Here is a 21,500-nt window from a genome sequence, read left to right as displayed (position 1 = left end):
TGCCCACTTACTTAAACAGAACCGTCTTAGGGGCACTTTCCCACCTCGTTTGTGTAAATATGGGGACGTTTCTGCAAATGTATATGCATATCTAAAATCAATATGATGCAGATATGAGGTACATTCCCCTGTGCCTATTAGAAATAGACGCAGGGCGATATGCAAATCATGACTGGGTCATTTTTTTTCTTTTTTTTTTAAACTTTATTTACTAAACATCTACAACAACAACCCAAGACAATCAATGTACAACAAATAAAACATGGCAAACGATACAAGAAAAGCACAGCATTTTACAATGCACAGAGTGAGATATTCAACACCGTAAATCCCCAATAAATCAAATAAATCTCTCAATCACCCCCCACCCAACAACCACAATGTTAGAACAGCTGCAAACATCTAGCCCATATTTTTTCAAACAAAGCCAATTTACCAAGTCTCTTATACATCACTCTCTCCATATTTGCCAATTCATGCATCTCAGACAGCCACGTCCCAACATTCAATGTCAAAGCATTCTTCCAGTTCCTTAAGATAATTCTTTTACCAGTCATTACCCCTCTGAACAACCACTTCTTCTCACTCCGAGAGAGATCATGCAAAGACTCATCACTCCCCAATATGATCACACTAAAATCCAAGACCGGGAGACCAACAATCACTTTGTCACATATACGACCAATCTCACCCCAGAACAGCCTCACCAGCCTACAATCCCATAGTAGATGTTCCAGTGTACCAATTTCACAACAACACCTCCAACAATCTGTACTCTCCGACATCCCTCTTTTATGCATTCTCTCAGGCGTCCAATAAATGCGATCCAGAATTTTAATCCGTCTCGATCTTTCCGTGAGTCCCGGTGAGCACAACTTCACGTTCATACACATGTTTTGCCACAAGCCCTCCGTGATATCCAATCCGATTCTCCTGCCCCACTCCTCTCTTAAAGAATCATTCTCCTGAAAACACGACACAAACACTTTATACAGGCGACTGGCCAGACCTCCACCCGATCCCACCAAATCCCTTGCAAACAAATCCAACGCAATTTTTCTTCTCCAAATCCATAACACCAACTGCTCTTTAGAGCTTTACAAAGTCAGAAGCTCTAAAGTTTTCAATACCATATTGTTGCTGCAATTCCCTTGCGTTCATCCAACGACCATTCGTAAACAGGTCACCAACCCACCTTGATGACTCTGTCATGCATTTTTCTTTGAGTGTGACAGCAGCGTTTTAAACAGCACTGTCACACTTATAATTTTATCCCCCAGAAATTGAGTGTTCGTCACTGTGAAAAGCGCTCCCAGCACTGATGTTGGTGATGCGAACCAGTCATACATTAATGTGGGGGGCGTATGCCAGGGAGCTGGGCAGCACATCTTTTGCCCTGCCGCACAGTGGCCAAGAAATGTGCAGGGCACCTGAGAATAAGGTAATCTGTGCATTTCTAAAAGTAGTTCAAATGAAACAATCGCCCCATCAGCGTTCTTTCCAGAATATGGCCCCATATCTTTATCTGTAGCAGGGGATCTTTTTTGTTTCTTTGGAGGAGGAGATGAAAAAGGATTCCCGGTCTATAATTATTTGTACAATAATGTCCAGAAGGGGGTCAGACAGTGTCTAAAGCGATAATAGTTAGGCTGTTGGCCATGTCTGAAGGTTCAGATCACCTAGGACCATCTTGTGAAGGGACTGGTGATTGGAAAGAGTTATTAGTCAGAGGACTAGCTATAAGATCAAGATTCCCTTGAACATGTATGTTAAAGACTACGACTCTCAGTATTTGTATACAAAGAAAGGGGAATCTTTGCTTGGGAAAAACATGTCAAAAGTACTGAACAGCTCCTCACGAGGTACCATAAAGAACAAACTACAGTCAAATTCCTATGAAACTCAAACTACATTTCTGGCACACATATTTAGAGTAAAGAAAATTTCACTGAAAACAGGTGACTTTGTGTCTCTCCATATGTTTACTAAGTGACGTGTGTACCGAGTGTGCTACCCATTTTGTCTCTGTCTTTTCTTTCATGATGTATATAATAACCACTCCCAGAATCATCAGTACCATTGTCATCTTATCAGTGACCTGAACGGATCCAAACTTAACGTTTATGTAAGTTACATGTCATGAAACTGAGTTTTCTCTTATGGGGGATTTGACCAAAGCTTTATCATCCTCACAACTGCACCAACTTGTGCCGATCTGACCCGAGGCTGTACGCTTTTTCTCAGTACAGATGAGTTTTTGTCAGGAGTGAACAAGTCATTCTTTACTGGGATACTGTGTTTACCCGTCCCCTTGCTACAAAGAGGTTTCTGAACAGGCCTGTGAAGACTCCAAAACTGTGGGTGTGATCATCACCTCTGTAGCAATATACAATGCTGAAAGACCTACCTTTTTGGTTTCGTTGCTTTTTGATCGCATGAGCCACAAAAGTCAAGAAACTTTCAAATTCCACAATGATTTTAAATTCAATGAAACCTACTACCTGTGCTGAAAATGCTATCCCATCCAAACTCATCTTAGAGAACACTGCTATCTTCCCACCATTTTTTACCAAAATGGTGAACGCCTCCTTTAGGGATGGCTACGTACCAACTGAATTCAAAACAGTCACAATTAGAGCCCTACCAAAAAAACCTGAATTGGAACGAGGAGACCCAAACAATTTAAGACCTATCACTAATTGTAACTTTCTATTGAAAGTATTGGATAAAGTTACCACGAAACAGCTTCAAGAATACGTAGAATCCAATGAGATACTCCACAATCAACAATCAGGTTTCCGTGCTGCACATAGCACGGAAACAGCTATGATTGACCTTCAGTCCCGCACGGGGAGCATTGTAGAAGACGGGAAAGCCGGTCTACTCATACTACTTGATCTCAGCGCAGCCTTCGACTTGCTGGATCATGATCAACTGAAGCAAGCACTTAAGAAGGGAGCAAATTGCTCTCAAGAAGCAATAGACAGGTTAACATCATTCCTCTCAAATAGAAAATCTAAGGTACACTCGGGGTCAACTTCTCATTCGAAGAAATTATAAGATGCAGCGTACCTCAAGGGGCAATCTTATCACCACTCCTTATATATCAGATATCTCTGTCTGATTATTGAAAAAATTGGCATATTCTTTACAAATTACGCTGATGATGCACAGCTGATCATCAAGCTGAGGGGTGATTACACTCAAAACAACGCAAAGGTTAAAGATGTATACAAAACCGTTGAAACATGGATGACCAACAATTGGTTGTGTCTGAACGCAAAAAAAACTGATGATCTTCAGATCAAATACACCAGAACCAAACTAAGCCAACAATATGAGCTCCTACAGATAAATGACATACAGATGAGAGTAGCAAACAAAGTCAAGACGTTAGCAATCGATTTGAGGCCTCTCTAAGTGCGCAAGCACATGTCCTACAGCTTAAAAGAAATTGTTCCTATTACCTGATCCTACTCCACAAAATCCCACCCTACTTGAATGACGCTAATTGTGCCACAGTTGAGAGAGCAACCATTCTGTCTCGGTTAGATTATGGGAATGCACTCATTTTGGGAGCCAACAGGTCCATATAGCAAAATGTCAGAAAATACAGAATCATGCAGTCAGAATCATAAAAGGCAAAAAGAAATCAGACCACATCAGCGAGGATAGAAAAAACTCCATTGGTTAACAATATAGGATAGAATAAAATTCAAAGCACTGACCCTGACCCACCGCTGTTTTTACGGCTCTGCACCTGCATACCTCAAATTCAAACTGACCTTGTATGTACCAAAACAGTCCCTAAGATCCCAAACACAGGGTCAGCTACAAAATACCATACACAAAAAAGCAAACAGACTCGGCCCACCTTTCCATACGATTGCGCCCACAATATGGAACGATCTCCGACTCTCAGACTTGAGACTTCCTATAGCTTATTTTGAAAGAAGGTCAAAATACTACTCTTTCGATAAAGACTCACCCGCCTAAGACCTGACTAGCCTTGACCAGAACTTACTTGTTAAGTGTTTTCTTGTAGCCTGTACGTCTTTTTGCTCCCTGTGTCCATGTTGTGTGCTGTGATGCCTGCAGGCTACAGCGCAATACAAATAAACAAATAAATAAAATAAATATTGTCAAACCATTGGTACTTTAAAGGAGAAAGGGGAGTTTGGGAGCAGTGTATGGCATTGGCATGACAACTTGCTGAGCTTGGCGGTGAAATGGCTGATGCACCAGCTGGGCCTTATTTTTTCATGTGCTTCTGTCATTCCACCTGGCGGAGTCCGGCGGCGGGGGCTACGTCTTGGAGCAGCAGAGCAGGTAAGAGCTATCAGAGGGGAGGCTGCAGGATTTGGTAAACTGTGTCTCGTGTGAGGGGCGGCCAGGGAGGCATCACATGTCCAGAGAACCGGATCCCCCAATCCTGCATGTGCTCTTCACAGGCTAAACACAGTGCTGAAACAAACAACTGAGGCTTTGAGGGTTGGATGCCGTATTCAGGTTTCCAGACTTTAACAATGTTTTGCAAATGGACACGATCGATTCTCTAGTTTTACTGTAATGGTCCGCAGATTATTATGTTCGATGTTATGTAGATACAATGCTCTGGCCTGTGGAAAAAAAAATTCCTCTGTGCAAAAATACCTTTGAGTCCCCAAGAAGGGTAAGTCAGATGTTTTAAGGCTGCCCCCTTGAAACCAATCGGAGGCATTTGGTTGGCTGGGAATGCAGACATCTATCTGATTTTGGAAGTATGGCGTAGTACGGACGTGTATTGATGCAGGCGCAACCTCAACAGCTATACCAAGAACATTACACGTGCGCTGTGGCCATATTACAGAAACCTGCATCGGAAGGAGGGGAATCTTCGGCCGGAGGCTTGTGTGTACAGCACATAATCATTTTCACTTTTGGGGCACATAATGCGAGTTGCCAAGAATCACATAGCAGTCACTAGAACAGATCTACTGCCACAAGATAGTAGATATCGGAATGCCTATTGGCTGCGACTTTCCTTAACATGTGAAATGCCTTTACCTTTGCATGTGCTGTTCTGTGTCTGTATGGCATCACACTATTCATGGGATTTGGACTGCTAGGATTTCGAGCGAGAAAGTGGCAGCTCGTTTTTACATATTTTAGTGGGTTCCTTGGCGTCTTTTACTTGGACAACACTTTAAAGTAACCATTGGACATCAGTAGTACATAGGGCCCCCTTTTTAAAGCGATGACATTTTAACAGGTTAGACCACCCGCTGCTTCCCGTATTAATCCCACTCTTTTGATATGGTTTGATATAGATTTAATATAAACACGGGTATCAAAGCTTATAACTATTTTATATCAAATGTATATTTTTTTATATAAAGTATTTTGTGCTTTGATATGAGAGGCTATAAAGTGAACCTACAATTATTTTAATATAAAGTGTCTATAAAATGTGGCTGGGTGAGCGTGTGTGAGCTGTTGTCTGGTTGAGGTCTAAGTGAGTTGTGAGGAGACAGAGGGAACCCGTGCCTGGTGGCGTTGCATTCGAAGAAGCAAGCGTGCATTACGACTAGCAGTGTGGTCTAGTGAAAATATCTGAAGATCGTCACATTGACCCGCATTGGGAATCGTAGAATATGCTAGAAGTTTGCTGTCTTAGATTCCATGCATGGATTTGTGGTGCCATCCTCGAGACCCTCTGAAGGAGGCAGTCCAGAAGGTCTACAAGGGTGCCGTGACGCAAGCACGTTTTAGGAGAGCGTTTTGTTTTTCTACTTTCAAGTGAGATGGGCTCTTCTTTTAGACTTCACTTTCCAATATGCCATTTTCTGTCAAAAAGAGCAGGGTCCGCTCCAACAGGTGGAGACCCTTCTTCAATTCGTCCCGTCTCCTGAACCACACGCAGATTAATAACGCTAGGATCCAGGACGACGAGCCGGGATGCAGCCTTTTCTTGGTGTGGAATTGACTAGCCCAGATGTGGGGCAACCCCATCTTATCGTACAGCTGCCTTTTGCCCCTTGCACAGCCTCACCCCACAGCAGACATGATCATAGGAAGTTGAGGATTTGCGTGGCTGGAGTTTGCCAGTGTGATTATATTTTTTTTGTTCTTTTTATTTCTTTATTTTTTTACTACTTTTTTGTCGAATTTTTAGGGTGTATTATTCTGCTACCAGTCACATGTCACGTCGCGATGTTACAAGGCGTGTGAACCCTCCCACATCGTTATGTAGGATGGCTCACGTTCAGGGGCGTTGCTAGGGGGGGCTAAGGAGGCTATAGCCCCTGATCTTTTGGTTGTAGCCCCGGATAGAATCTCAGGAGCTACAGCCAAAAGATTAGCTAGCCCCCAGTCCCAACAGTTCCGACATCAGCCTAGCCCCGGGTCTTTTCCAGACCTAGCAACTCCCCTGCTCACGTTTGAGCCAGAAATTGAGGGAAGTGATGTTGGGCTAGTGCGGTTAAGCATTGTTTTCATGGTGCATCCAGTGTTGCCAACTTGGCGACTTTCTCGCTATTTAGCACGGCCCCCTGGCGAATTTATTTTAGAAAAAGTGGCTAGCGAGAAATCTTTTTTTTTTCTTGGTTTAGAGAGAGCTAAATACAGAGAAAGTCGCCAAGTTGGCAACACTTGTTATATGGCCGTGCATGTGTGCAATGGCTGCTTGTTATTGCTTCGGCTTATCTTGAAGGCTTTCCCGCTCTGACCAATAGGAGAACGTCCTTGCCCTGCACCTTACTCTGCATCATACTCTGCATGAATCATGCTGTTCCCATCTTCATCTTGTATCCTGGCTTGCAACATTAAGGGCCTCATTATGCGGTAGGCGGTAAACCATGGTGCTAGTACCACCATGGAGGAAAGGGGAATTACCACCCCATTCCAAGGTTGGCGGGGCAGTAATTTCCCCTTTCTCCATGGCCCTTCCCCATTCCCATTTGTGCCCCATAGGGCATAATGGGGAAGGAGCTAATTACGGTACCGCAAATTTCGGTACCATAATTAGCACCAAGGTCCCTTTGCGTGTCCCAACTTTAACGGTTGATCTACACCGGCCGTTAAGGTCGGGTCCCGCAAAGGGACCGCATAGTAAGACGGTAAGGGTTAACTGTCACAGGTACCCTTACCGGTGACCGTTAACCCTTACCGCCTTCCGTGTAATGAGGCCCTATGTGTTACTACTAACTTCTGCAATTGTATTCGCTCTCCACTCTTGCTTCTCCGCTCTTTTTGACTGCTTACTCTCTGTTCTCTCCTCCTTTCCCTTCTCCCTTTTCCTATCTCCTCCCCTTATTTTCTTCTATGCACCTACTCTATCAGAATTGTCCCTGGACTTAATATGATAGCAACCTCGTCTGTTTCCTCCACCCTCCCATTACTGTTTTTCCACCACCCCTCCAGCACTATCTGAAATGTCGTCAGGCCTAGTATGATAGTCGCTTGTTTTTGTTATACATGGGTTGCCAGTGGCATGGGAATGTTATGTTAGTTGCTATGGTTCTGGTGTGCATTTCTAGTTTGTTGCCATTGGTCACTTTAAGACTGATGTCACAATGTGCTGTTTAGGAACCTTGAACACTTGTTATACTTTGTAGTTGATCAGTTGGAGTTATGATGCTATGCTGGCTGGGGTCTCTCTCTTATGTATCCTGCATGTTCCTATTAAATATACTTGGAAGTACCCATTACCTACCGTGTGTGGACTCCTTTCATAACATTGGCGACGAGGATGGGATGCTAGACGCAGTGAGGAGGAGTTGAATACTGAGACCCCCAGCAGGGAGAGACCTTGGCGCCCTCCAAGTCCTGTTTAGACGCCCCACGCATTAGTGATCCGTGGCTCTCCACTAGGCGCAGCATCAGGAAGGATTTCTGTGGCCAGAGAGCTGCAGGGACATTCCTCACACGAGCAACTTGGTGAGGATTGCCGGCGCTGAGAAAAGAAAGGGAGCAGTCCTTGCGCGAATTGCCAGCCGGGGTGGAAGGACCACCTGGCAGTCCATGCCCTGCAAATGTAGGACGTGCGGACCGTTCCCCACACGAGCAACTCAGTGAGGATTGTCGGCGGTGAGAAAAGAAGGGGAGCAGTTCCTGCGCGAACTGCCAAGCGGGGGTGGAAGGACCTGCCGGTCCGTGCCCTGCAAACGTGGGACGAGCGGACCAGAAAGTGAATCGAAAAAAAAAAAAAACTGCAGTGGCTGAGTGTAAGCCTGTTGGTTGTGCTACGCTCTGCCGTGGAAGGAACCCGACGTCCCTCTCCGCATTAAAGCAGGACGCGTACGCGCTCTGCCCATGTGAGACGTGCGGCCCGTGTCAGGCCAATTGCCTTATTATCCGCAAGAGCAGGAAGAGAAAATCTGCGGGGGGATTACGTCATTACGCGTGGTTCGCTCGCTCGGCGCTGGATTGAAGGGAAGGCTTGTCTGTCCTGTTTACTCTGCCCAGGGCCCACCCGGGAAGGCGGACTGGAGTGCGTGTTCATTCTGGAGAGCAGCGCCTGGGCTGCTGAGATGTGTTCATTGGTGGAGCCGTAAAACATAATAATTTTGGGTCGCCCAAATAAGGAGGTACACAGTTCTGCGTTCTGAATGTAACAGTAGGCAGTACATTTTCCTGCATTTCTATATTTGGGATATTGTCAATCTTAAGTTTATTGTGTGCGGCCTAGTAGCCATGGCTCTGTCAGGTGTCCCAGGACCACAGATGTTCTTACCTACTCCAGGCCAGCCTAGGATTAAGTGGGGTCCATGGAAAAGGGGATTCTTACATTATGTCAAGGCAACTTGTGGCAATGGAATGTCTACGGAGAGAAAGGTGTCCATGTTAATGCACTTTTTGGGATATGAGGGCCAGAGGTTTTATGAAACACTGCCTGATGTTGGGGAATTGGATGCGGAAGGGGGTGGATATGACTTTGATGTGGCTTTGCTGAAATTGGATAAACATTTTGAGTCACAAATTAATACTGTTTTGGAGCGTTACCATTTTGGGATGAGGTTTTAGCATGATGGGGAGACTGTGGAAGACTACATCCCAGCGCTGAGACATTTGTCATTAAACTGTAAATTTGGTGGGGGTTTGGATGAACACATAAGGGATCAAGTTATGTTACATTGCTCAAATGACAAGATTCGGGAGGAGGTATGGCTAAAGGATGGCCCTAACTTAGGTGGGGTCATATCTATCGCTAAAAAGGTTGAGCATACCATGCAATGTGTGGCAAAGCTGGGTACCAGAACCATAGCAACTAACATTATATTCTAAGTTCTTGGCAAAATTGGACATGGCAAGTGCATATCATCAGATTGCTTTGGATGATGAATCACGCAAACCCACCCACCGCTTTCATAACATACAAAGGAATCTATCAATTTCGCCGTATGCCCTTTGGGTTAATTTCTGCTTCATCAGTCTTTCAAAAAGTCATGGACAAGTTATTGAGAGGGGTGAGTGATGTTTGGTGCTTCCAAGATGATGTGCTGGTGTGTGGGAAAAGTGAGGAAGCGTTGAAACAAAAGGTAGAGACTGTCCTAAAGATATTCAAAGACCGAGGCATTACATCACAAAGAGAAAAATGTGTTTTTTGCACCCGCTCGGTGGAGTATTTAGGTCACGAAATATCAGAGGAGGGTCTGAAACCAAAGAGAGATTTGGTGGATGGCATTAAAATGATGCAAGTTCCAAGGTACAAGGCTGAATTAAGGTCATTTTTAGGCACCATAGAATTCTATCATCGTTTTGTAGAGAACTATGCTAATAAAATAACAACTTTGAGAGCTTTGTTGAAGAAGGGTGTCGAATTTCACTGGGATAGTGAATGCCAGAAGGAATTTGATGAAATTAAATTGAGTATTGACATGGCAACCATTAGCTATGTACGATACCAAGAAAAGAACCATTCTTTCTGTGGATGCTAGCGAAAAGGGGATTGGCGTAGTGATGTCGCAAGTAAGTGGTGATGGCAAGGAGGAAGTAGTGTTACATGCTTCACGGATGTTGAAAGGGGCTGAGTTGAACTATTCCGTTTTAGAGAAAGAAGCTTTAGCATGTCACTGGGGAATTGAGAAACTTAAGAATTTTGTGTGGGGACAGGAATTTACTCTTAGAACTGATCACAAACCATTGAAGGCAATTTTTGAAAGAAAAGGACTGGACAAAGTTTCAAGAAGAGTTGCATGCTGGGTAACTAGGTTACAATGTCTTAAATTCAATATTGAGGTACTCCCTGATAAAAAATAACGTACAGGCGGATCATGCTTCAAGGTTAAGGGTTAAAAGTAACAATGGAGAAGATGACAAATATGTGGAAAGTAGCAATATGGTATTTGCCACCACGGAAGGTGTAATACAGAAGGAGGAGTGGATTGAAGCTTTACAATTTGATGTGGGATGGAAGCGCATTACTGGTTTTGTCAAGGATGGATGGCCGGAGAAGAGATTATTATCGGGAGAGGAAAGACCGCTATGGGAGGTGAGATGGGAACTGTCAGTGAGAGATGGGTTGTTATATCATTGGGACAAGTTGGTTGTTCCTAGTAGTTTGAGGATGAGATTAGTAGACATTGCTCACAAGGGTCATGTGGGTGTTTCCAAAACCAAAGAAGTTATAATAGGTGATTATTGGTGGCCGGCATGTGATAGAGAAATTGAGAAAATGGTTGGTGGATGTGCAGTTTGCATAAAATCAGGAAAGAATATCTCATCCATGGTTCAACCAGTGAGGAAAACAGCGGCACGAGAGGGTGTTTGGTAGAATCTTGCTATTGATGTGTTATGGCCTGTCGATATGGGTAAAGGACTAGGAAAATTCATTATTGTCCTGATAGACATGTTCTCGAGGTGGACGGAGTTCAAAGTCGTGAGGGATGTTACGGGTCAATCTGTTGTGGAGTTTCTAGAGAATATTTTTGTGAGAGAGGGACTGCCAAGGTGTGTCCTTTCTGACAATGGTCCACAATTTATCGGTCGAGTGTTTCAAGAATATTTGTTTAAATGTGGAATAATGCATAAGAAGACGGCGTTATATTATCCACAAGGAAAGGGTATGGTTGAGAGAATGAACCAATGCATAATGGAGGGTATTAGAGGAGCTAATGCATGTGGTAGTGATAGTAAAGTTGCAGTCAAAGAGCGTTTGTATGCGTTGCGGATGGCTCCTAATGTTGAAACGGGAGTTAGTCCTTTTGAACTGATGAGGGGGCGGAAGGGGAACACCATGTTGTCAACTGCGTGGCTTGGTAGAGCGAGGGAAACTTGATAAGGTGGTGGAGGAGGTGAGGATGAGAATGGAATAACGGAAGTGGAAATGGGTCAAGAAAATGAATGAAAAAAAACTTGAGGAAGACAACTGAAGTTGGAGTGGGTGATTAGATTAGAATAAGGAAACCTGTGATCAATAAAAAAGGGGATCTTCAGTACTCTGATCCTGTTAGAGCTTTCCAAGTGTTCAAGGGAGCTGTTAGGATTGAAAGCGGCCAAATCTGGAATTTATCAAGGGTCGCTAAGATAAGGAAATAGACACTGTGTATGTTTGCTAGTACTATAACTGCTGTTGGGATTTTGTAATGCATGTAAGTACCCATTTATCTATATCTATTGTTTATTTATTTTTTGTTAAATAAGGGTTTTGTTCCACCCCTCCCTTGCTGCACCCCTCTCCCTCACCTTTTGTTTTTCTCCAGCTCTACCAGAAATTTCTTCAGGCCTAGTACGGTAGTCGCCTGTCTGTTTCCATTTCCTTCCCACTCCCCCTCCCTTCCTTATCTATGTCTTAGCTCTTGCACTATCTGAAATGTCGTCAGGCTGAGTACGATAGTTAATTTCACATCCTTACTGTTCATGGCCTGTAAGAATGTGGTTGTATTTTCCCTTGTTCCCTCCCTTGCCTTGAAGCACTTTGAAACACATTGTGTATAGGTGCTATATAAATAAACAATCATATCATATCATATATCACAGAATGTGAGCATTAGGTGGTGGTGATGTGTTGATGACACATGAGTGGGTTTGGCCTTCAATGCCCGACATTATGATTTATATAGATTTAATAGAGATGGAACATAAAGCTGGGTGTATATTGATAGCAGCTTTAATGGAACATAAAGCTGGGTTTGGCCTTTTAACGCTTGATGGCATGATATTATAACAGTTTTATAACAGTTTTATATATAAATGGAATATAAAAAGGAGGTTGTATTTTTTAGGGCACGCTGTGGCATTTTATAATGTGAATCAGAGGCTTTGGAGGGTTTTGGCATTTTAAAGCAAATAAAAGCAGAATATGTGCATACAAATGTTTTTATATTAGGTTGATTGGGGGCGGGCGGGCATGTCGGGCGTATTTGTTTATAGGGGGGCTCAAACCATTGGAAATATACACGGGCAAAGCAGAACTAGCTTGCATGAAAATAACGTTTTTTTAAAATGAAAAGTGAAGATATAATTTCAGGGCTGCAAAACGCAGTCCTACACAGGCAAAATGCTGTAACATTTAGGTTTTGCCATTTAAAAAAAACACAGTGTTCACAAAAACTCAGATGCAGGCCTTGTGTAGTAGACATGCCCAGGCATGTCCACTAATGAAGTGGAGATGAAAGCATTGAAAATATAGGGTAACAAATCAGGTGTGAATAAAAATATAGAATATATATTTTACTAGCATTAAAACATGTCAGTATGAAAACAGTTTTGTAAAAGTAAAGGCCGCTTTTCAGGTCTGAGATAAAAAAAGTTAAAAGCTATCGATTTTTGTAGTATAAAATATAGTTATACAGAGTGACACATTTTGTATATGCTAGCCATCCAAAAGTGTTATGCCATTTGAAATGTTCGGGGGTGCAGAACACAGGCAGAAGTGGTGCAGGCCTGCTGTTTCTTCTGTGACTCTCTCTCTCTCTCTCTCTCTCTCTCTCTCTCTCTCTCTCTCTCTTTCTCTCTCTCTCTCCCTCTCTCTCTCTCTCTCTATCTCTCTCTCTCTCTTGATTGTTGGGAGAATTGCAGGCCCTTTGGACCTCTGGTGGAACTCAATGTCATGTGAACTGCAAGTTACGGAAGAGCCCTTCTTTTTCTTTTGAAGAACATCAAGGCAAGACAGATTATTTATTTATTTTCTGCAGGGGTGTGAAGTCATTTTCAAATGAACAGCTGTTTTTTTCTGACCCGGCAGCCTCAGGTTAAAAGTGTGAAATATTTATACAGTCTTTAAATCTAATGAACAGAATGTTTAATGCTGATAAGGTTTAAAAATGCAGTGTTTATAGCCCAGATTTTGAATATGCAGTATAAACAAAATATAAGTGTGTTGTAAGGCCTAGTGTTGCCGCCTGCGTCAGGCTGAAATTTAGTTTTTTCTAAACAATACACATCTGTTGAAATACCGTATGAGCAGTTTTTATACAAGTGGATGAAATTGTGGATTTTAAACGTGCTTTAAAAGCCGGTTTGTTTTAAAAAGTTTGTTCTAGATTGTGCTGAAGTCATCCTATATTTTGTTTTTGCGTGCGCTAACTGAGTCAATGTAAAACAAACCGTGTTTATTCTTTGTGTGCAGGCTGGATTAAGTGGGAGCCTACATTTTTTATTTTTGGAAGTTGAAGTGTGCTTCAGCTGTGGTAAAGTCAGGTTAAGCTACATGAGAAACTACCTATGGAATGTGAATGGTGAGATGAGAAAGACTTGATCTATAATTATACTAGCTCAACTACCCAGCTTTGTAAAGGATTTCAATCCTCCGATTTTTAAATCTCTGATCGGTAAGTTTCACTTCAGTTTCTTCAGCAGTTTGATTGCTTTTTTTTTTTTAGCAGCATGAATTCTCAGATCAGTGGGTGTCGCTTGAGGTTCTTCGGCACTTTCATTCCTTTGTTGTCAGCACTAATTCTCTTCACAGCAAGTCGTGTTTTAGTTTGTTGCTTTGTTTTTTAGCAGCACAAATTCTCTGATCAGTAAGTATTGCTATTGTTCTGTCTCAAAGCATATTAAATTCTCAGCTTTATGGTCTTGAGATCTTCCTTCCTTCTTCAGAATGTTGATCAGGTTTCAGCTTTGATGCATGATGATTAGCAATTTCTATAAATGACCTGTAGATGGCAATGTAACACCAAAAAACGGGATGCAGAAAAACAACGCTGAAAAAACCAAAAAGATTAAGGGGCCGATTCATGGAAAAAATGTGCGCCGAAAATCTCAGCGGAAGCAGGCGCAAGCATGAAAAAGCAAGCTCACGTGCGCGCGTGCGATTCAAGGAAGAGTCTGCGCGTGTTTTCCCCAGGATGTGCGCCAAATCCGTGCGTGGTGCACATGAGCGCACACTTCATTGCAACATCCCTAACGCCGTGCACGACGCATGCAGGGAAAGCGCACAATGTCTGTGCGCACAACAAAAAGGGGGCGGGAAACGGGGCGTAGCACGCAGAATGGGGAACAACACGTGAAAAAGGCTTAACTGGGGAAGTACTGCAGGGAAATGCACGGAACGCCCACACGCACGCGAACAACACGTATTAATGGAATCGAAAACAGGAAACCTGCGCACGCCAAAAGACGCGCGTAGGCGTCAACACGTCCGCCACACGAAGGCAGGCGGAAGCGTCCCCGCGCACAGTATAAAAGTGCGTGCAAACAACAAACACGTATATACAGCTACGATGAATGCCCCATTTGTCGCAGCACTGATCGTGGGACACCGCAGGAGGAGAATAGCCAGGGCCCGCATTTCTTTTTCCCCAGACCAGCCTTTTTGGGATGCCTGACGACCAGGTCTATTGGCAGGTATAGGTTTCCACCCCGTATCATCCTAGACCTGGTCAGGGAATGGGAAGATGACCTTACATCACCCACCCTGTACTCCCAAGCATTGAGCCCCTTGGAGATGGTGCTCACCTGCACACGCCAAAAGACGCGCGTAGGTGTCAACACGTCCGCCACACGAAGGCAGGCGGAAGCGTCCCCGCGCACAGTATAAAAGTGCGTGCAAACAACAAACACGTATATACAGCTACGATGAATGCCCCATTTGTCGCAGCACTGATCGTGGGACACCGCAGGAGGAGAATAGCCAGGGCCCGCATTTCTTTTTCCCCAGACCAGCCTTTTTGGGATGCCTGACGACCAGGTCTATTGGCAGGTATAGGTTTCCACCCCGTATCATCCTAGACCTGGTCAGGGAATGGGAAGATGACCTTAGATCACCCACCCTGTGCTCCCAAGCATTGAGCCCCTTGGAGATGGTGCTCAATGTCCTGCATTTTTTGGCTACTGTGTCATTTCAGTGGACAACTGCCATATAGGGGGGGGGCTCACAGGCCACGCAGTCACGCTGCCTACACCAGGTGTTGGCAATCATCACTGTCCGCCCCTCAGTCCGCAGGCATATATACATGCCCAGAACACCTGCAGAAAGGCAGGCCGTGGTCCAGGAATTTTACAGGGTGGCACACTTCCCCAAAGTGCTCGGTGCCATACATTGCACCTACGTGGCCCTACGTCCACCTACGGCCACTGAGCACATCTATCGAAACCGCAAGCACTGGCATTCCATCAACGTGCAGGTCGTATGCGATGCAAAGGGAATCATCATCATCTCTGTCTATGCAAACTACCCTGGCTCTACCCATGACAGTTTCATATACAGAATGTCCGCCCTGAGCCGGGCCCTGGAAGCTGGGCATCATGGCGACATATGGCTCCTAGGTGAGTACAAATGCCTGTGCACATGCATGCATGTCACACACAGCCAAATACACAAACCCCAATAATCACAAACATTATCACCTCCCAGGGGACAGTGCCTACCCTCTGAGCAACCACATGATGACGCCAATCCGGAACCCCACCCCACCATACCACCCCAGGTAAGATACAACGCTGCCCATATTGCAACCAGGGGCATAGTGGAGCGCACATTCGGAGTGCTCAAGTCATGCTTCAGCTCCCTTGACCGCTCTAGCGGCCAGCTACTATATGCGCCCCCAGTAGTGTGCAGGATCATTGTGACAGCATGTGTCCTTTACATTGTTGCAACACGGTGGGAAGTACCGGTGGACATGGTGGTGCCACCATGTCCCAACCCAGCTTTTGGCCACATTTTTCACCTAAACTCCCACCCCTGCGGAGTGCACACAGGCCTGGCACATACCAGGTGACAATCGATGATGACAAAGAGACAGTCAACTGTCACAACCTTACCACCCTGAGAATGTTGCCACGGAAGTGCTATATTGTGTGCATCCCTAGCTACTTAAACATAACGAATCCTGTGTGACCAAAAGGAACACATGCAAGGTGTGTATAGCCCCCCCTGCAAAACAGGCCATCACAATCCCTGGTATGCCACCCAAACCCTCCCAACCCACATCACCCTTGTCTGCCACACCATGACATGGCATGCAATAGCAAAAGGCCAACACAAGACCAATAAGATACAAAGTGACATGTCATAAATGAAAACTGGTACGTGACAATGATGCCTGACATGTAATCAGATGAAATGACTGACCAACAAACCTCCCACACATAGGGCCTCATTACGACCCTGGCGGAAATGGAAAAATGATGGCGGAAATGCAATACCGCCATCGAACACCGCTCGTTGCGATTATGACCCGTCACCGTAAAGTACGATGCCATTAGCGACACCGCAGTGAACGGCAACGCTAACTGCACCAAGTACGCGCACGCGCGCCTTGCAAAACCGGAATCACCGCCATGGCGCAACGGTACGCGAATTCTGACCCTAGCGGACATGTACTGAACGCCATCAAGCACGTCGTAAAGTACCATTCCGCCATGGCGAGAAATACGGCATCGTGAACCAACCGTAAATGGCCCACTGAGTGCCTGTACTCCACTCCCTGGCCACATTGCACAACTCCTGGCAGGCGCAATGTACTCACACTATGCAACCAGTGAAATCTACAATTCACCCATGCATGCCAACGTAGAAATGCATGCAGGGGCTCAAAGCGCCCCGTGAGTGGGCATCCATGTACGGCATGTCACCATAGCCGTACTGATGCAGCACAGGCATGTGAAGGTACAATACATCAAAATGAAAATCAAGAACACATGACACAAAACAACAGTAGTCCCCCATCGCTTGCCACCAGCGCAAGGCAACATCCAAAACAGCATCCTGAGGGGGATTGCACCAGCCCTGTACTCTTGCCAGTAAACAAACCAACCATCAGCAGAAGCATGTACCACACAAGTTGGCAGAGTGACTGAGCAGCCAGGCTCATCCCAAGAGGGGCCGATGGGAGCTGCAGGGCACAGATGGCATGAATACAGAAGCTATTCCAATGGACATGACCCCAGTCCCCCTCCAACAAACGCACGCAAACACAGTCACCTGTGACCAGCCACATTCTGAACATCCCATCATTCCACCAATCGACCTGGCTGACAGGCACCAGTCGGCCAAAAGCCAATCCCCCGCCCCTGAACAGCACATCATGTAAACAGTCACAATGGCAGCCCCTATCCGTGACCATACTGTGCTACGTAGGCAAACGCGGCCAGTACTGTACCACACAACTCAACTCAGAAGGCGGAACACAATGCAGATCATCTCGCAATACATACCGCCACAAATCGAAAATCGCCACATCACCTGCAAAGAATAACGCAACACGACAAATATCGGAATACAATTTAAATGCACATCCAAATGACAAAGGCCCCACAGCAATTTGCAAAATAACACCAAAACATCCATCATCACCGAGGGCTGCATCTGCAATAATTGACCAGCTTCCACTTGTGTGACGCCCTGTACCATCATGGCACACAGGGCCTACATCAACGTTCCAAAAGGCAACATGGAAGCGGCAAGAACCGCAGGTCCGTCCCATGAGGCAGGCACTAGTCGAGCTGAAAGGCCGAAATGTTGCACCTAGCCACCAGTACAGCGTAAGGGCATGTGGCCCATTGGCGATCGTCCCATAAGATCGAAATGGTGCTCCACTGATTCACCCGAAGCTGCAGGTGTCGAGAGTAAAACCCATCTGGAGGAGTGGCGTAGAGATGGCATCTGCAATAGGGCAGGAGATACCTGTCACCCAAATGAAACACAAATTAACCGATTGCATTACGGGACTCATGATGCATTACAATCTTCATTCAACACACCAAATCCACACCCATATGCATGCTAGCCCACTCCAAAGGAATATACACACCCCTAAATCAGTATCGATTCATAACGAAATCAATCGAGGTAAATACACCATTGGCAACGTCGGTTACTGTGCATGCGTCCGTCAAGATAGAACCCATGACATGGGATTAGTAACGTGCCTAGACACAAGTGTATGAAGGCGCGTCGAGACAGGGAGGATCCGACAAGGGCAGATAGACGTAAGTCCCACTATGGCAGCCTTGCATCACATAGCGCAGGGGAAGGGGAGTGATTCAAAAAACCCATGTACATGGCAGACCCTAAACGGAATCATCTGTCCATGCATCCATTCATCATTCCCTCATCCCGCAATGAAAACGCATGAATATTCACTCACATAATATGTGAAACTTCCATCGCGTCTGTGCGTAATGCAGTCTGCAAAAACCACTGTGCTCCTGGCCGGATCTGTAGTGTTGTGAAGCAAGATGGATTTGGGAACGTCCTGCCTTATCGTCCACTACGCTATTGCGCATCCCATTCAATTCATATCATTCATTGCTTGCTCGTTATGGGCCATGTCCCAAGGACATTCTACAATAGAACGTTACATTTCCAGCCAGACCTGTGGGTGTATCCTCGCCGCTACTTCAAAACCAAAAATGCTGGCCTTCGAATTCCTCACTTGCAACATTACGTCGAAAAGGCCTCTGTGAACGCTTGCATTCACAATTACATCAATGTAGTGCGGCTGTGTGTCATAATGCTAACTGGCTGCAATCACAAATGGGACGCCACGCCCGTCGGTGAAGTACGTTACTGTGCTGCATGAGGGTCGGCCATCGATCGAGCCCTACATACCACTGACTCTTCACAGGTATGTAAGCGGCTGCAATCATAGCATGTGTAACAATGGGAGCATAGCATGAAAATCAGTCAAAGTACATCACACTGCCATCGGGATTTGATACATGATTCCAATCCCAAGATGCCATGCGGCCAAATGCAGCCTTACGGCGGGACGTGCTCGGCCAGAAGGGATTGCATCTGCCACAGATTCATTCAATCAGCACAGGTGGAGGCCATACAGGCCGACAGCACATATATAGCAGACCCAAACCCCTCCCACAACCACTCCCACTCCAAAATGCTACCGGCAGGACTAGCGATGTTGGGCCTGGGGGACCAGATAGCACTGCAAGTGCTACAACTACAAGAAGACGACGAACAACAACAGGTACAACAACCGGGCGCACAGGGGAGACGGAGGAGAAGGAGGAGGAGGAGGGCAAGGCAGGGTCAGCAAGGGCCACAAGCACTGCCACTACCACCACGCAGGCGGCCCGCAATCCCACGCCTCCGAGCCGATCCGTTCAACCTCACTGCTGAGCAGATCCACACCCTCTACCGTTTGGACCGGGACACCATAATCGCCATTGTGGACATGACACATGCTGACCTCGTGAGCATGATAGATAGCCCAACCGCCATCCCACCCCTACTGAAGGTGGTGTCTGCACTCCACTTCCTGGCCACAGGCACCTACCAGCACACAGTGGGACAGTTGCATGGCATTTCACAGCCACTGTTCTCACGGACACTCTTCCAAGTGCACGATGCCCTCCTGAAGCACGCCGACGACCACATCACACTACCACGCACGTACCAGGAGATTACCAACGCAAAAGTGGGATTCCATGCACTTGGCGGCATCCCGGGTTGCATTGGTGCCATCGACTGCACCCATGTTGAATTGGTTGTCCCACATGCCATGGAGGTCCAGTACCGCAACCGGAAACAATTTCATTCAATCAATGTGCAAATGGTGTGTGACTCCAACAAGATCTTTACGCATTGTTGTGCCAGATTTCCAGGATCTACCCATGATTCTATGGTCCTGAGGAACACAAGAATACCACGCTACATGGAGCGACACGCAGGGCACAGATCCTGGCTACTCGGTGAGTCTCATTCCATGCATGACATCGTGGCCCATTTGATGCGTCAATGACCTTGCAGGAGGGGGGGGGGGCTACTTAGCACTATCATTCCACTGACACCCTTTATTCGTCTCATACAGGTGATGCCGGGTATCCACTGAAGAGATGGCTCCTTACACCAATCCGGAACCCACAGAACGAGCATGAGGAGGACTACAACCATGCCCACTCACGTACCCGTGTGGTCATTGAACAGGCATTCGGCCTACTGAAGGCTCGTTTCCGCAGCCTCAGCAGGTCTGGCGGGGCACTCATGTACAGCCATGAGAAGGTTTCTAAGATGGTCATGGCATGTGTCATGCTGCACAACATGTGCATACGTAGGAATGTGCCCATGCCCCCTGACGCTGTACTGCATGCACCTGAAGATGATGATGATGATGAGGGTGGGGATGTGGAGGCACCTCAAGGAGTCCATGAGGCACAGGATGCACGTGCAATCCGACAGAGCATCATAGATGCATGCTTCTAGCAACCACGCATGGTGCCTATTACACGGAAAGGGGACCTGTGGCACTGTGTGTGTGTAGTACAGGCACATTGTGGACTGTACGCCTATGAAGGCCTCGTACGCAAATATCAATGTCCACACATGTCATTGGATGATAATGAGGTGCTGTATTGTTAATGTGATTTGATTTATACACCCTATGGACCCGCCACCCAGTGAAGCCCAACACACCCCCTCCACCCTACTACCTCCCCCCCCAACACCAGTGTCCAAATATGCATGCTGTCCGTGGGTAGACGCTATTGCAAGCCCCCTCTACGGGTATCAGGGGCACCCCTGCCCGTGGAGCGCAGGTTCCTGCCAGATCTGCGTTGGGGGCTGCCCTGGACGGAACTTGCCACGGATGATGTCTCTGCCTGCTCGCGTCCATGCATGTCTCTGAGGGTTTGTGAGAGCTCCGAGAGCACACGGCGCACAGCAGCAAGTTCAGCACAGACGTCTTTGGACGTCGCATGCAGTTCCCCCCTCAGGCTCTCGGTGCTTTTCTCCATTTGTGCTCTCAGGCTCTCGGTGCTTCTCTCCATTTGTGCTCTCAGGCTCTCGGTGCTTCTCTCCATTTCTCCCCTGAGGCTCTCACTACTTTTCTCTATTTGTGCCCTGAGTGTCTCGGTGGATGTTTCCATGGCTGCCCTGGAACCCCCGCATTCATTTGCATGGTCCTTGAGTAGCGTGGACACTTCCTGCTGTTGCTCGATCAGCAGGTCGAGGGACTGTTGCCTCTGCTGGGCCATGGACATTTGCGGTGGTGTGACAGGGGGGCTGCTCAACACATGTTGCCTTGGCACAGGACTTGTGGGGGTTGGCCAGTCGTCGTCTTCAGGGTGCCCCTGCGTGGTTTCGTCATGGTGTAGGGGATGGAACATGCAGGGGGATT

At 46.2% G+C, this 21,500-nt stretch overlaps 1 protein-coding gene across 1 annotated transcript in view; it reads right to left on the bottom strand.

Moving 5' to 3' along the window:
• DNAH17 (dynein axonemal heavy chain 17) overlaps positions 1-21,500 on the bottom strand; it is an 8,024,690-nt gene that overhangs the window by 2,160,596 nt on the left and 5,842,594 nt on the right. The window lies entirely within an intron of this gene.

Source organism: Ambystoma mexicanum, chromosome 3q, assembly GCF_040938575.1.
Source record: "Ambystoma mexicanum isolate Mex_15411 chromosome 3q, UKY_AmexF1_1, whole genome shotgun sequence".
Lineage (NCBI taxonomy): Eukaryota > Metazoa > Chordata > Amphibia > Caudata > Ambystomatidae > Ambystoma > Ambystoma mexicanum.
Note: the sequence above shows the minus strand (reverse complement) of the source record. Positions and strands in the feature narration are given on the sequence as shown.